This window comes from Mytilus californianus, unplaced genomic scaffold, assembly GCF_021869535.1.
Source record: "Mytilus californianus isolate M0D057914Y unplaced genomic scaffold, xbMytCali1.0.p SCAF_14, whole genome shotgun sequence".
In the NCBI taxonomy this organism is placed as follows: domain Eukaryota; kingdom Metazoa; phylum Mollusca; class Bivalvia; order Mytilida; family Mytilidae; genus Mytilus; species Mytilus californianus.
The window spans coordinates 30,783,399-30,801,776 of NW_026262626.1; the positions used below are offsets into that span (position 1 = coordinate 30,783,399).

Below are 18,378 nucleotides of genomic sequence, written 5' to 3' on the forward strand. Positions count from 1 at the left end.
GATAGCCGGGTCAATGTAAGAAACCTACTAGGCAACTTCAGTTCAATTTCAATATCTCGATTATTCTAATGGATTTGTCAAATGTCAGGGAATATCTTTTTAAATGTGGTAGGAAGACAACTCTCCATCAATTGAAAACACAGTGTAGTCAAAATTCGCAATTATAGGTTATAATTCAGCCTTCAACACAAAAGCTTGGCTCACATTGGACAGCATCCTACCGAGGGCCCCAAAACACTGTTATAAAACAATTTAAACAGGAAAAAACAAACAGATCTAATTTAACTTCAAACCAGAAACAAAAAGCAAATATGAACTGCACCAAAAAAAGACAACCACTAAACAACATGCTTCGGACTTGGGACATGTGCTTATGAATACACCTGGTTTAAAAGAATTTACATACATACCATAAGACAGTAGTGTAATTTCACCATGTAAAAGACACCCTTTAATATTTAATGAAAAAATCGTGTTTAGATAAAAAAAATCGTAAGGGTTCCGCGGAACCCAGTGTCTCGCCTACTTTTGCTGCAAATCGCAGACTCAACAAAAATGAGGAAAAACATCAATAAAAATATTCCTCTCAATACTATTTTTTTTTATTTTAAGAAGCTTCTGTCCAAGTTTGGTAAAAATCCAGGATAGTTTATAAATCTAAAAAATTTAACTTCAGACTGTATTTAATGTTAACTGGAAGAAAAACTAAGTCCATTTATAAGTAAAATACAGATAAACAGGTACAAAATTTTAACAAAAAATTTCCTTCTAAATACTAGCTTTTAATCATAAACAAGCTTCGGGTTATGTTCTTCTCATATATGTTATGATGGTATGATACTAAACCCCTAACGGGAAGGATTGTGCCTGATATTCATATGATGAAGACATAATCTTTCAATCAGTTTAATTGAAGTCTGGAGCTGGCATGTCAGTTAACTGCTAGTAGTATGTTGTTATTTATGTATTATTGTCATTTTGTTTATTTTCTTTGGTTACATCTTCTGACATCAGACTCGGACTTCTCTTGAACTGAATTTTAATGTGCGTATTGTTATGCGTTTACTTTTCTACATTGGCTAGAGGTATAGGGGTAGGGTTGAGATCTCATAAACATGTTTAACCCGGCCGCATTTTTGCGCCTGTCCCAAGTCAGGAGCCTCTAGCCTTTGTTAGTCTTGTATTATATTTAATTTTAGTTTCTTGTGTACAATTTGGAGTTTAGTATGGCGTTCATTATCACTGAACTAGTATATATATTTGTTTAGGGGCCAGCTGAAGGACGCCTCCGGGTGCGGGAATTTCTCGCTGCATTGAAGACCTGTTGGTGACCTTCTGCTGTTGTCTGTTCTATGGTCGGGTTGTTGTCTCTTTGACACATTCCCCATTTCCAATCTCAATTTTATTCTGTCCAAGTTTGGTACAAATCCAGGATAGTATAAAAAAAGTTATTAAAATTTAAAAAAAAATTTAACCTCGGAGTGAATGTATTGTATCCCAGCAGAAAACTAAGTCTATTTATAAGTAAAATACGGAAAAAAATGGAATTTCATATTTACAAAATTTACTTCTGGATACTATCTTATGATCATAAACAAGCTTCTGTCCAAGTTTGGTACAAATCCGGGATAGTTTAAGAAAGTTATTAGAATTTTAAAAACTTTAACCACAGAGTGAATGTATTGTTCCCAGCAGAAAAACTAAGTCCATTTATAAGTAAAATACGGAAAAATGGAATTTTATTCTTACAAAATTTACTTCTAGATACTATCTTATGATCATAAAGAAGCTTCTGTCCAAGTTTGGTACAAATCCAGAATAGTTTAAGAAAATTATTAAAATTTCAAAAACTTTAACCACAGAGTGAATATTTGTGGACGCCACCGCCGACGACACCGACGGAATGTAGAATCGCTTTGTCTCGCTTTTTCGACTAAAGTCGAAGGCTCGACAAAAAGGAACACCTTACAACAGTTCATAAATGTGACCTTTAAACAAACTCATATTTAGGTGATGGGTATACTGATCAGTGGTAATTTCAGGTTTGACCATGTTAGTTTTTTTGTTGTTTTCAATTTTGTTTGTTTGTTTATAAGTACAAGGTGTATGCTGTTTTGTCTAGGCTATAAATATCTTTTTTAATGAATTGGTTTCGGTCATCAAGGTGAAGAGGATACAGTGCGATTCAAATTGTATATATTTACAATTAAACTTGCAGGCCTTTTTTCATGACCCACAATTTAAAATATAAGAAAACATCAAAATAAAAAGGGACATCCGGAAAATATCTTCAAAGCGAGTTAAAGGTTTTAAAAGTGTTTGTTTTTAACAAAAGAGGTTTGTCATCTAAAACTTTTAAGAGCATACACAAAGCACAGAACTTAAAATTGCCAATGCTTGCTACCCTAAGCATAAAAAAACCTTGCAGAGCAGGTGTAAGGATCTTAATAATGATCAATATCAAGCCATTGTTCAAATAACCATGAACATATCTCAAATTCCAATAAAAACGGCTATTTTACAGGTTCAAGTATCGCATTTCTTAAACACATATATCATTAATTGATTAAATTTCTTCACATTTGCATTTGAACTTTAGCCTAAAAACTAACTCTAATTTAAAAACAAAAACCAGCATCTTAGAATTGAACATCAAGTGGGTGACTTAACATGATGTCTTTCGGGAGATAAGATAAGATATAAGATAATTTTATTGGTTCAAAATCCAAAACTATAGGATTGTTACCAAGACAATACAAAAACATACAAACAAAATCTGACCACATTTATAAACATTATATATATATAACTGTATATCCCCTCCATTATAAAAAGAAAATATTGTTACAATAATAAATGAATGTATATAATCTCTGCTGAGGAGGTGGTACCACAAAGTTATTAAGAACTTTCGGGAGAGAGGAGAGAAAAAAATATTCCTTTAACAAGAATATTTCACCCCACATTGAACAGTATTGTAAACAGTCACTGTCAGTTTCTAATTCTTATATAACAAAAATGATATAAAACAATAAATCTTTTTTTTTAAACAATTATCTTATATCTAATGCCAAACAAGCATTTGGGTTTACGATTGCATTTCTTTTTTTAAAGAAAGCAACTTGTCATTCTGTTTCTGCACAGATATAGCTGTCACTCACAGCATGTATTCGGAGGATTTATTAAAGGTGAAGCAATACGGCAAATTAGAAACACAAGTGACCATAACAAATTAATAAACAATCTAACTAATTTCAAAGTGAAATTATTAGATAGGGGTTATGATAACGTGGAAATAGATGATAGTATTACTGATGCTTTATCAATTAACAGTACTGAATTACTACAACAAAACAAATCAAAAGAAAAACAAAATATTCCATTAGTTTTAATAACTAAATATAATCCATATATACGTAAAATAAAGAAACGTATTATGAAACACGGGCATTTATTACAGTTAGACGAAGATTGTGTACAAATATTCAATACAGCACCAATTGTTGCGTAGTAGATCAAAGTTAAAGACTTTAACATAAAATTGACAGTTGGACCCCTGATGATGGCAGATCTGTCATAATAACTAGATCTATTGAAGAAGAATTGAAATATAAATATATCAATATATACATGAATAACTTTCATATTTGATTATATTCAAATATAGCATCTTAAAATGACCATCCCAAGCTTAACTGCCGAAACACTAAATAAAAGTAGTGTCGGGTCCTATCATGCAATATGGGATGCGTGGTTGCATGGGTGTTTTATTATAACAAAACATACACGAACTTTTTCACTTATGAGATATATTAATTTTTCCCCTTGTTTCTGGATTCTGTCCGGCTAAAAACTTCAAAATTGTGTAATATAGAATTATGACCTCTTGCTCTCGCTCTAAAGCTGAAATTCTGTTTTATTGCTTGTGCTGATTTTCAAGGAAATAGTTAATTCATTCTGTTCTGGTTTTTTTTTGTGTTCTTTATTTGTCTATGGATGTTACAGAGAGCTCTGAATATTTCCAAAAACTATAGAATTATGTATGATAAAACGTAGATTTTGGTATCATTTCAAAAAAGAAAGTAAGTTTCCTGGATGCAATTTTTCTAGAACTAATTTAAGGAATAGCCCGTTAAGACTCTTTTCTATACTTCTTGTTCAAATTTAGAACTTGGCGTCGGCAGCTGAAGAGTAGTCCCCAAAATGTTCCTGTAAATGTCTTATTAAGAGCAGTACTATAGCCAGTGAATATTTTTAAAAACTTTAAAAAAATGTTTTATGAAATTATGAACTTAGTCCCACTTTAAAGCTGAAATCAAATTCTCCTGCTGCATGTACGTACTTTTTTGTCACTGGCATATCTGTTCGTGTTTCGGCCTTAGCCAAAAGTTCAAGGATTATTTGGACAATGCCTTCAACAGTCTTGATAATTTTATTATCAGGTTTTGAAAATTTTATTTAAGAATTGAATGCTTCTTTGTGTAAATTCAAAGGGTTGACCGAATAACATTTTGTATGAAGCGCGATCAACGCTAATACATGTACAACCCTATGAAATTACTTAAAGAAGCATTCATTACTATACTTAGACCTATTGATCTGAACATTTACTAAATGATACTGCAGGTACTTAAGGGCATACGTTACAGTTACAGGGAAGGTAATGACGTTGCTAACGTAAAATGTTATTTTCGCGACGTCAAACTGTGACATATCGGGAAAAGATGCATTTTTCGACTGATTTTTATCATTCAAACTGATTTCACTTTTAAACGAGTTCATGGACCCCTCTTTTTTAAAATGACATTCGGTCTGATTACGTATTAAGATTATTTGTACCAAATTTCATGAAAAAGTCAATGATGCAATTTTTTTAAATTTGATAAATATACAGCAAAAAATAATGTTTTTTTCTTTATTCATGAACCTTTGGTATATATGTACAAAATGGTCCGTTTTTGTTATTCATTATTTTTGTTGTTTTAATACTATTGCAGTTTGAAAATTTCGTAATTCACATGGCTTCAGAAGGGGTCATAAACCTTAATAAGTCCACTGTTTAAATACATATAGATAAAAAAAAAAAATTCCAATTTTTTCCAAGTTTGAAATATTAAATACTTATAATCACATTTGTCTATTGTAGTTAATTTGAGAATATTAAATTTCATCTTTTGAAACAACATGCACATTTAGGTGCACATTTTCGCTGGGTTAGTCATTTTCTCACCCAGCGCTAAACTCGTGAGACAAACGTCGCCTCGGTTGTCTTGTGGAGGCGTCTTCACCTCGAGTGTCAGATATCGTGGGTTCTGACCCCGGCCGGGTCAAACCAAAGACTTTAAAATTGGTATTTGCTGATTTTCCGTATCACGTTACATTAAGGGGCAAGATCAAAGACTATTTGGATCGGAGTCTGAATATATAGTGTCCAGTTAGGGTGATATGTCAGCACATTAAAAATAGTGACACAAACAACCCATGCATTAACACGATGTCCAGTAGTCAGCACTTCTGTGTAAACATGAATTATCATTGATATGGTCAAATTAATAAATAAACTGTTGAGTAAAACTTTGAATTGTTAGACAAACTACGAATTTTATATTCAGGAATAGATAACCTGATCTGTATTTGGCAAAACGTTCCGGAATCTTGGGCCTTTTATGATCTAATGAATTTTTTAATCGACCTTTTGTACACGAAACACACATACAAAATTACAAGCATGATATCTTTGACTATGATGCATTTTTTTCCTTTGATATTCAATATTCGTTTTTTTTCTTTTCTTTGACGTATGAATATCTGATTAAAAAAATAACCATTTTTATTTATTTAAGTTTGTTTAAAGTCATTATAGTACTGAAAATTAAGAGGAGATATGATTGATTGAATGTTGTTTTCTGACCGTCCAGTGACAAATACTTCATGAATGTTTATGACGGAAAGTAATGTAGAGAACAATTTTCAGACAAGAAATACGAAGTTGCACGCGTTGTCGTTGAAAAAGAGCAGCGGGAAGGCGGGGGACAATTACAAATCATAAGTACAATAAATACAAACAAATCCACTCTGTGTTTTTGTTAGATGTATTTCTATTTGTATCCATCTGATGAGTTAAGCCTTTTTAAACTGATTTTTATAGTTCGTTCTTATGTTGTACTGTTACGTACACCACTGTCCCAGGTTAGGAGGAGTGTTGGGATCCCGCTCACATGTTCAACTTGACACCGCCACATTCTGTATGTATGTGCCTGTCCCAAGTCAGGAGCCTGTTATTCAGTGGTTGTCGTTTGTTACTGTGTTACATATTTGTTGTTCGTTCATTTTTTGTACATCAACTATGCCGTTAGTTTTCTCGTTTGAATTGTTTTACATTTGTCATTTTGGGGACTTTTATAGCTGACTATGCGGTATGGGCTTTACTCATAGTTGAAGGCCGTACGGTGACTTATAGTTGTTAATTTATTCAGTATGTGTCATTTGGTCACTTGTCAAGAGTTGTCTCATTAGCAATCATACCACATCTTCTTTTTTATAAACATCATGGTAAAAAATTTACACAATATGAATTCGCAATAGTGTTGGATAGTTTTGTTTGATCTTTATTACTGTTACAGTTTCACAATTAAATAATTAAAATTATCACATGGTGTCGTCTTCTGTCGTATGATACAATGTATGTTATTATTTACTGTTCTGTAGTTCTGTAATTTATTTTCGCCATCCGTAATGATTGCCTAAAATGTTAACTTGGCATGCCATACATGAAAGAAATGCGGACGTGAAAGAAAGGACTTTTCACAAAAGCGTCAACGGAGATTAATAGATTCCAGGGCCACGATTTCGTCATTTATAAAACAAAATACGCGTTTCTGACGGGTAAAGTTGTTCTATCATTTAATGTTGACACCATTCATTGCCATTATCAATCTGTTGAGTATAGAATTTATAGTCAAAACTTGTTTTTGTTTAGAATACACCATTCCATGGCTAACATGTTTAACAAATCTGTGCAGTTTTGACGCTACAAAGACATATCATATGTATGCTTCGACATGCCAATCAACGTCTGTGTCACAGTGTTCCAAATATTGAAATTTAGTCAAAAAGGAACTGTTTTAGCATGAACCAGTTATTTAATAACTTTGGTTTCAGTTAGTGATTTACATTCAGGCCCAAAATTTCTCTGCAGTTTGTCACAGTTCCTTCTGATTTGTGTCAAACCCCGACAATCTGCTATAATCTCACTTTAGATTCATACAATAATAAATACAGGAATATTCTGTGTTCCTTTCTCGTAGATGTAAAATTGTCGTAAAAAACTAGCCATTTTAGCACGAAGAAAAGTCTTTTTGTCGAATCAAGCGACTACCGGAAATCATCTCCGGTCCGCAGTTCGTTTAAATATTTCGATGATTCAATGAAAACTGACGATTTTTTTCACTTTTTTAATTTTTAACTATGAGCGTACCTACGGCCCACTAAGATATTTGAACTGCATCAACATTTATATTCAAGGAATGTTAGGTTTAAATATTATCGTGGGCCGTAGGTACGCTCATAGTTTAAAATGCAGAAAAAGATTTGGAAACTGCCATTTATCTGCCATTTTCGCGAATCTTGAGGTGTTTACAGTAACAAAGCATGAATAATATCAGCTAAAGTTGACAAATTTATTGATGTTTACAAAAATATAGGTTTTAAACTTTAAAAATATAGTACTATAATTTATGGCATATCACTTTTAATTTGAATCGAAATCGGGGGCCGTTCTTTGATGCTTATCGTACCTAGCTTGTCCTTTTAGTTATTTCTAAACAAAATATTTCATAAATTTATATAAAAGAGAACTTATAAATAATTTAACAAAAAACAGCTTGTGTTTATCTTTTAAAACAAAAAAGTTATGCACATCTGTCGGGAGGAAAAATACGTCCACAAATCCGAATTTTGAGCAAATATCTGAAATTTTGACCTCATTTTACTCAAAAAGTAGCACACGATGGTATATTTTTTATTACATATTTGATTTAAGCAGGTAAAAAATAGCCTATATATCTTATTTTAAAAAGGCAAAAATTCTCACCGTCAGAAATAAACTGTTGGATATGCCCTTAATTGCCACGGCAGGGACGTACATATGTGAATATTTGTTAGCGAAAAGGCTCTGCTGGGTACATAATTAATACATCACCCGAGACAGAGATGATATAAGAAAATTATTGTTCATGTATGCCGCGTTTCCATTCCACTTGTTTTAAAATTACCCCGCGGTGCCAGTGTGATAAAATCCACTAATATACCAGGCAAAACATATGAATATATAAAATGTAATAATATTAAAAAATGATTTGTTTTTCAATAAACTCGGATCATTAAAAAAGTTTTTTTTTGTTTTCAAATTATCGCATTATACATTTCATTTCTATAAGTACTGATAAAAAAGGGCGGAGACTTTAGTGATGATAATTGACTAGATTCGTTAAACACGCCTTCCAACAGTAAGATATACAGTCTAATCAAAATAAATTATACAGCCTATGCTACTTTCGAGTTTTGACCCTTAAATGATGTGTTTGAAATAGTACAGCATATGCTACAATTTAAAAATATAGCATAGTCAATGTTTGTGATATAGCATATGCGATAAAAATGCAGCATAACCAGACAAATATATATTGACCCTTTTGGGACGTCAAATATAGCTTATGCTACAAAGCAGCATAAGCTATATTTTATAGCTTATGCACCTCTTTTTACTTTTGACCCTTTCCGTACGCCATAGTTTTGGAGTTTGCTACAGACGCAGACGACATTTTTAACTGGTACCGTTTATCGACGTTAACAAACCAGGAACCGAAACGTTCAAGTTCAAGGTCATCATTAGCTCATACCGACCGTTAATATTTGTATATTCCGAAGGCATACTGAATATTTTACGGAGGGGACCAACCTAGACTTTACGTTACCTTGAACTTGTTTACAACGTTCTTCTAAATCTGAGGTATTTCTAAACCAAACGCCGTCATTTGGCGAACTTTTGAATGATGGCGTCCCTTCACAGGATGAATTCCGATATCAATCTCTCGGAATTATAATTTAAAAGATAAACAGGAACAAATAAGAATAAAAAAATAAAAAATGTTTTAAATAAAAAACACTTGTTTGATGCCAAAACTAGGACCTGCATGAACAGAGAAATGAAAAGACACAATTTAAAGTTTTTAAAAATTACGCACTTCAAAATTATTTCCAATTATTTATGTGTTTTTGTAAATATATATATAGGTCACGCTGCGCAAAACAGTAAATAATCTTCAGATCAATGAAGGACTACTGAAAACCTAAAGAAGAAGAAGAGATTCTACGATCATACTTATTCAAACTTCAATCACTGTTTTATTTTTCAATGGATTTCCTGCAACTCTAGGTTTTGTGAAACGAAAAAATTCTATATTTAAATAAATTAATGTTCAAAACAAATTATGAAAAATATTGTTGTCAAAACTGGGACCTTAACGGGAAATTAAAATACCTGCTGAATTGACCAGATAATCTCCGATCAGATTTTTTTTTCAAGTTCTATACCCAGTGTTGTAGTTTAAAATCAATCTTCTTGAAATTTGATTTTTGTTATAGAAAAGGTATAATATTTCATTGAAATGATGAAGAATATTAAAAAAAGGTTCAACAAATGTTATTTATTATGTAAGATTGAGGTTGTAGGGTTGTGAAAAGGGGGGGGGGGGGGGGGGGTGTATTTAATAAAAAAAATTGGGGGAACTGGGGAGTTAAAGATTGGAAACTAACTTTCTAAATTTAGGTACATCTCTCCTCTGTTCATCTTTCTCTAAGCATATTATTGAGGGAAAGAAAAGCAATTAATCTATACTCAATAACCCTTTCAGTTATGATACACCTATTTGAAAGTACACCAAAACGGAACTAAAACTGTAGGAGATGTACAGAGTATGGCTATTAGCTAATACCTGGAACGTAGTACCGGGAACAAGGATATGTTGAACATAACTTGACGTTTGCGTATCCAAAACTATATTGCCTAGACTCATATCGAGTGTTTGTCTTAATGAGATGCTTTATTAAATTTAAATTCAGCCCATCATTTTTAGTTTCCTCGAAAATATTTAGATTTTTCGATCAGGAGTATTTAATAAAAAAATTGGGGGAACTGGGGAGTTAAAGATTGGAAACTAACTTTCTAAATTTAGGTACATCTCTCCTCTGTTCATCTTTCTCTAAGCATATTATTGAGGGAAAGAAAAGCAATTAATCTATACTCAATAACCCTTTCAGTTATGATACACCTATTTGAAAGTACACCAAAACGGAACTAAAACTGTAGGAGATGTACAGAGTATGGCTATTAGCTAATACCTGGAACGTAGTACCGGGAACAAGGATATGTTGAACATAACTTGACGTTTGCGTATCCAAAACTATATTGCCTAGACTCATATCGAGTGTTTGTCTTAATGAGATGCTTTATTAAATTTAAATTCAGCCCATCATTTTTAGTTTCCTCGAAAATATTTAGATTTTTCGATCAGGAGCCTTGACAATTTTCACACAAACTTCAAGTTTGAAGATAAAATAAAGAATAAAGGACTTTGAGTTGATGTGTAAGTTTTGACGAGTTAAAACTATGTATATTCAAGATTATTTTGATCAATAAGTTTTTACCATGACAGTGGTATTTTAGTGAGTAAAAGTGAGGTTTGTCTCATCCGTAGTTTTACTGAATTTTCACGGTCACATGACTCTATTGTTGCTGATAGACTTGGGGTCAAACCGTGACCTGCTTTCCAACTGAACAGGTCCTGGTTATTCTTGTTCAGTAGTCTTGCATCCCGTGACTTATTTTTCAAGCTTGTCTCTAAGCTTGGATTTTTTTCTCGAAATTCTTTAATGACCCCATATAAACAAGGAATGTCGAGACATTTTTTAACTTTATTTACTTGGAGAAAACTGCCTAAGGGGCCTGGTTGGTCGAGTAGTTGATTGAGGTATATACGATATGATAAGGTAGGTAATTTTCATAGGTGAATATCTGAGAGTCGCATCTAAGACTGTCTATAGTAAGGTAGCTAGTTTTCATAGATTACTATCTGAGAGCCGTATCTAAGACCATGGAAGTAATATTTAAATATGCTAAGACTGTCTATATAAAGGTAGCTTATTTTCATACGGATTACTATCTGGGAGCCGCATCTAAGACCGTCTATAGTAAGGTAGCTAATTTCCATAGTTAACTATCTGAGAGCCGCATGTAAGACTGTCTAATGTAAGGTAGCTAATTTTCATAGGTGAATATCTGAGAGCCGCATCTAAGACCGTCTATTGTAAGGTAGCTAATTGTCATAGATTACTATCCGAGAGCAGCAATTAAGACTGTCTACAGTAAGGTAGCTAATTTTCATAGATTACTATCTTGAGAGCCGTATCTAAGACTGTCTATATTAAGGTAGCTAATTTTCATAGATTACCATCTGAGAGCTGCATCTAAGACTGTCTATAGTAATGTAGCTAATTTTCATAGATCAATTAATTGGTGACTAGTATCTAATACTCTGTATACTGATATAGCTAATTTTCATAGGTGACTATCTGAAAGCCGTATCTAAGACTGTCTATATAAAGGTAGCTAATTTTCATAGATTACTATCTTGGAGCCGCATCTAAGACCGTCTAAAGAAAGGTAGCTAATTGGTATAGATTACTATCTAGGAGCCGCATCTAAGACCGTCTATAGTAAGGTAGCTAATTTTCATAGATTACTATCTGAGAGCCGTATCTTAGACTGTCTATAGTAAGCTAGCTAATTTTCATAGATTACGGTCTGAGAGCCGCATCTAAGACTGTCTATAGTAAGGTGGTTAATTTTCATAGTTTACTATCTGAGAGCCGCATCTAAGACTGTCTATAGTAAGGTTGATAATTTACATAGATTACTATCTGAGAGCAGCATCTAAGACGTCTATAGTAAGGTAGTTAATTTTCATAGAACAATCGGTGAGTAGTATCTATCACTGTGTTTGCTGATGTAGCTGATTTTCATAGGTGACTATCTGAGAGCCGCATCTAAGACTGTCTTTATTAAGGTGGCTAAATGTCATAGATTACTATCTGAGAGCAGCATATAAGACTGTCTACAGTAAGGTAGCTAATTTTCATAGATTACTATCTGAGGGCCGCAATTAAGACTGTCTACAGTAAGGTAGCTAATTTTGATAGATAACTATCTGACATTAGTCCATGCTTATTATTCATCTTTTTTAAGAAATAGATGCTCTTAAGGGAGCAACCATTTAACTTCAAAGGGGGATTATGGTTTTGTGTCTGAGTCAGAAATTTTTTTTTGCGCAAAGCACGAACATTTTTTTTTTCGACGCTATTAATCAAGTTATCATTTTCAAAATTGAACACTATAAGGTATGAGGGAAATCTGGATTCAGAATATTTTTTTTGTCATCTGCTTGACCACAATATTTTTTTTCATCAAATTGGGGATCAGAATATTATTTTATGAAAAAAAAAACATATATAACACCCCCCTCCTTTTATGGAGTTAAATGGTAGATCCCTAACATATTTTATTTGCTCATTTTTAAAAAGATGACCTCTAAGTGGACATTTCAGTAGATTTTACTTTTTCCATTGATTACTTCATCTGTTGATATTGTAGTGACAATAATTAGTATAAACAAATACATCCGCTATTAATTCTAAACTGTTATACTGATAATTGACACTGTGACAACTTTCTATGTATCTATCATTTCGACCACACAGCAGTTAATTATCTGCATATGATTTAATAAGGTTTAGAGAATTTTTTACAGATCTTGCATAAAAAAAATAAACCTTTTAGGTAGCACGGTAGTATTTGCATTCCAGAATTTAGGTTGCTCTTTTGTGTACCCTACTTAAGTCAATGTATCTGAACATTATGATTGGACAAAAAATACAGTATCAACTGAACATACTTTCCCAAACTGAGGGATGAATCAGGTGTAGAAAAATATGAAATAATTTTACATACAGATGAAAATGAATTTTTGAGAATTTTTTTAAATTTTGTATTCACTGCACGATAAAAGACCTAAAAGCACTAGTGGCCTTAGGTTCTTAAAGATAGCAAAAAAAGTAAACGGTCATGATACATATTCAAATTCATTTCTGAATAGTAAAATGAAAGTACTTCAGTTAACTGTGAATGTAGAATTTTTAGCCGTGTTAGAATGTGGTGAAAATTCTAAAAAGGCTATCATTATCCCTTATGGGCCAGGAAATACTACCGTGCCACCTTAAAGAGGACACTATATACAGACTTTTCTCGTCTCAGGATAAGACATCAAATGCCGGAAAATTAACTATGTGTATTTCAGTTCCGATCAACTGTCATTAATTCATGTTCGTTTTATTATGCATATATTGCACACTGACATTCAATATTGAAATATCAATTATTAATACGTGTTTATTTGCTTTGTTAATCTGCAATATGCAATTTTTTTTTGCTATTAAAACAATGTATCTGTATTTTATCACTTCTGCCAATCTAGGCACACCTCCAGAGAGGCACACCTCCAGAGTCGTGTCTATTTGTAAATGTTTTAATTTTCAACAAGTAAAGTGAACAAAATGTTAAAAGCATGGGTGTATTAACGCACAACACTGAACAGCCAGTTTAAAATTTCAGAAAAGTTCATCTTAATATATATACAAAAATTGATATTCCAAGTCTAACAAGACATCCATTTTATATCAATCAATATCGAAAAATACCACATTTCCAATACTAAATCAACAACCACATGCACACATATTACCTTAAATTAGGATAGAGCGAAGCAGTCCACACCTTTTTAGAAAGGTCAAACTTGTCATAGGTAGTGTTATTTTAATACGACACCGGTAAAATAACCATTTCTATAGAAAATGCAAAATAGCCACTGCCAATTTCTTATTGTTCCTTTTTGCGGGTAATCGTAGGCAGTGCCTTTCACACGAATGCCAAATTTTGACTAGCCTATGTAATAAGTATAGATTATTACATGGCATTTTTCATATCAGACCCTTTATCGGCCCTAGGTCATGATATCAGTCCAAGAGCCGCAGGCTCGAGGGCTGATATCATGAACGAGGGCCGATAAAGGGTCTGATATGATAAATGACATGTAATTATCTTTTTATCATATACTTCAACAGAAGAAATACAGACAAGAACTATTAATTAAAATTTTGTCTTTCCATGAATTTTTAGATAATAATTTACAGACAACCAAATACAAATGTCTTAACTTTTATTGTTTTTATTGATATTACAAGCATTTTATTTATCTTGTCACAACAATTAACATGTTCTTAGTTTGAAATTTGCTCCTCAACTATTTTGTGGAAAGTCTTAAATCACTTGCGGTTTTCCGCACTGAGTTGTCGTTTTCGAACAAATTTCCGGAAATGCACGACGTTGCATATGATAAACGTCACGGAAATTAACGGAAAGGCATGTGATAACATTCCGGAAGCAGTCAATAAAGGTTCCTTTATCAGCCCGCTGAGGAAATTCTTAGGAATCTGATAAATAAACCTAGTAATCCTTTCATAGCCTTTTAATATTTTTAAATGTTATTGAACTGTAAAATTTTAGTAATATTTAATACAAGTATATATGATAAATGTTGTTATTGTCGTTATTATTGTTTTTACATGTTATTTGTATGTTTTCAATAAATATGTGTTGTATAGTTTTATATATGCCGATTCGAATCAAAATAAAATTGTCTTATAAATCCTACAGAAGGTAGTGGCGTACTTCATTTTCCACAAACAAGTCTTCACATTGACACGAGATGGCGCTGCGTATTACAATACAATATGCACTCAACAGCAGCACTCGATGGTCAGTAAATCTCATAAATTAAACAACACACAAATCATTTCAGAAGCATGCAGCATTTTTCCAGACTATTGTTTATTCATGAATAAAATGCAGACGGTCACATTAAGAAATATGTACGGTACTGGCAACTGTAATCAGTGCCATATGTATTTATAAAGACATGTAGTGTGCTTTTGAATCCTGTACCATCAGAAGTCCATTACAGAGGGTAGGATTAATGCCCTTAAATGTCACTTTTTCGCTACCAAATGATCATAATTGTTTTTAGTCTATCGTCAAATCTCAATTGATAGCTACCGTTAACGTCAAATGGAGTAAAATGTTTATCAGTTAACATTATTTTATCAAATATAATAATTTTTACATTCAAGGCGTCATTCCTCATGTGAGGTACCTTATTCCTACCCTCATTTTTAGGGGAAGTGTGCAACTTATTAAGCTGAGCGATGTCCCCGTTATAAGTGGAAAGGGTCCTTAATCTCGTTTTCAACTATGGAATCAATGGTAGATCATGGTAGAAATATGCGCCTTATCGCAAATTGGAAATCTGCGCTGGTTGACCAGAGAATCTACGCCGGTTGACCCGAGAATCTGCGCCGCTTGAACTATTGAAGTCATACAACAATCACTTTTCCATTGTGGCATCAGATACTGTATATGTTATAATATTATGACGTCAAAATTTTATGGGAGCCTTTGTGATGTCCAGTAATGGCGGACAAATAGCAATAAGGTGTATTATCATCAAACAGATAGCTGTTAATTAGTCGCTTTGAGTTTTTGATTATCAACATATTAAAATCAAATTTTGTTAAAGAATATACTAGTACTGTTACCATTAATCATTTAAGGTTCATCATAACCTTTTCGCAAATTATAATGGTCGTAATTACACCACAAATTTCACTCCGAGTACAGACAATTCTGTGCACCTTGAAAAGTTTAAGAACATGGCTGGATCTAGATAAATTAAATTTAAATGCATTTTAAGTTCAGAATATTAAAAACTTAACTAGATATTGCTATTAATTTTTTTTCGTTCCTGCAGAAGGTGCCAAAATTAACTAGGTTGTGAAAGAGGTTTGAGAAGCTCCCCTCATATAATACATGTTGTGAGTTGTATTGATTTAAATGGACAATAGACATCTCCAAACAATAGGTGATTTAAACTGTGTAAGTGAGTGGACCGTATCAAATGAAACTCGGGTGATAGTTTATTTTGCTATCTTCTGCAAACTGGAAAAAAATCTAGGTATTAGTTTTTAATTTTCTGAAACATAAACTACATATATCTAGGTCCAGCCAGGCCTTAAAACTTTCCTAGATCCATCAGTTTGTCTGTACTTGGAGTAGATATTGTGGTGTAAACACGGTCATATTTTTCCATTCCTTCTGATGAACCTTAAATTGTGCAAAGGCAAATGAGAAATATAAAATTGTATCAAAACTGCCATGACTGATATCTTCTACTTAAAAGAATAGTTGTTTTTATCAAAATATTGCCATGATTGCTTCCTTTTGTAAATACATTGTAGAACTATGTCTTGATGAATGTCATCGATATTTACGGCACCTCAAGGAAGCTTACATATTACAGACCTGCCAACTATCCCGATTTATGGGGGATATATATATCGTTTTTTATAAATTTCAGATTTACCATTTCCGAGTATTGGGGTTTTATCCATTAAAAAAGGGGGGGGGGGTGTGTGGATTTTCCAGTTTTTGGACAATAACTCAAAAAAAATTTCACGAATTTGCATGAAACTTTAGTTCATATCTATTGACGTGAGCTCCCTTTCGTTTTTTTATAAATTTCGGATTTACCGTTTCTGAGTTTTGGGGTTTTATTCATAAAAAAAGGGGGGATTTTCCAGTTTTCAGGCAATAACTAAAAAACAATTTCACCAATTTGCAAGAAACTTTGGTGAATTGTTTATTTCTATCGACATGAGCTCCCTTTTGATTTTTATAAATTTCAGACGATACGTTTCCGATTTATGGGGTTTTATTCATTACAAAAAGGGGGATTTTCCAGTTTTCTGACAATAACTCAAAAATGCTTTCAGCATTTTTTGTGAAACTTTGGTAAATTGTTTATATCTATTTTTGTAAGCTCCCTTTTGATTTTTAGAAATTTTCGATTTTATGTTTCCGAGTTATAAGATTTTATTTGTTTATAGTCGGACAACAGATTTACAAAGTAAAGACAAGACATCTTTCATATAACCAATTTCAAGTTCTTTGACTACATTTATTCAGAAACCTATAAAATATAAAATTTTTAATTACAATCCAAATTCAGACCTGTATCAAGCTTGAATATTGTGTCCATTTTTGCTCCAACTGTTCAGGGTTGGACCTCTGCAGGCGTATCCAGCTGCGTCAGCAAAGCAGTTTATTGGTTATTATCTTGAATATTATTATAGATAAAGATAAACTGTAAACAGCAAAAATGTTCAGCAAAGTAAGATCTACAAATAAGTTAAATGACCAAAATTGTCAATTGACCCCTTAAGGAGTTATTGCTCATTAAGGACAATTTTACACAATTTGTTTATCATGTTTTCTAACTTTGAAAAATCTTCTCCTCTGAAACTACTGAACCAATTCCAACCAAACTTAAGTTGAATGATCCTTAGGGTTTCTAGAATAAAGTTTGTGTTTTATTTTCTGTTTTCGTTGAAAAACCTGGCGGCCATAGCTAAAAATAGATTATAGGGGTAAAATGCAGGTTTTGGCTTATATCTCAAAAACAAAAGCATTTAGAGCAACTCTGACATGGGGTAAAAATGTTCATTAGGTGAAGTTCTATCAGCCCTGAAATTTTCAGATGAATCTAACAACCAATTGTTGGGTTGTTGCCACTAAATTGGTAATTTTAAGGAAATTTTGCAGTTTTTGGTTATTATCTTGAATATTATTATAGATAAAGATAAACTGTAAACAGCAAAAATGTTAAGCAAAGTAAGATCTACAAATAAGTTTTTTTTTTACCAAAATTGTCAATTGACCCCTTAAAGAGTTATTGCCCTTTAAAGACAATTTTTCACAATTTGTTCATCTAGTTTGCTTACTTTAGTCTTAAAAAATCTTCTCCTTTGAAACTGCTGAATCAATTTCAGCCAAACTTGGGCTGAATGAGTTTCAGAGTATCTAGTATAAATTTTGTATTTTTTTCCTTGTACGTCAAGAAACAAAGCCACTAGGCCACTCCAAATTAATACCTCGTTCCTCGGATTCCCCGAGTGTTGTGAAAGGACGACCAGAAAAAGTACTTTTTTAAAAAACCTGCGTCCAGTACGGAGCTGGGCATGTCCGTCTCTTAATTTATGAAACAAAAATTTTAATCAGTTGTGCGTTTGAAAGTTTCACCATACAGACACGGAAATTGACATTAAAAACGATCTAGATCTAACATTCAAAACTGTGTTGATACAATATTAATG

General features: G+C 32.6%; 1 protein-coding gene across 5 annotated transcripts in view; it reads left to right on the forward strand.

The window, feature by feature from the left end:
* The first annotated feature begins 14,881 nt into the window (after positions 1 to 14,881).
* The window catches only part of LOC127724637 (uncharacterized), a 640,225-nt gene continuing 636,728 nt past the window's right edge, over positions 14,882 to 18,378 (forward strand). For all 5 annotated transcript variants that reach the window (XR_007992624.1, XM_052231644.1, XM_052231645.1 and 2 more), the window contains exon 1: positions 14,882 to 14,929. The gene's annotated coding sequence lies outside the window, so the exon portion shown is untranslated. The remainder of the gene's footprint in view (positions 14,930 to 18,378) is intronic.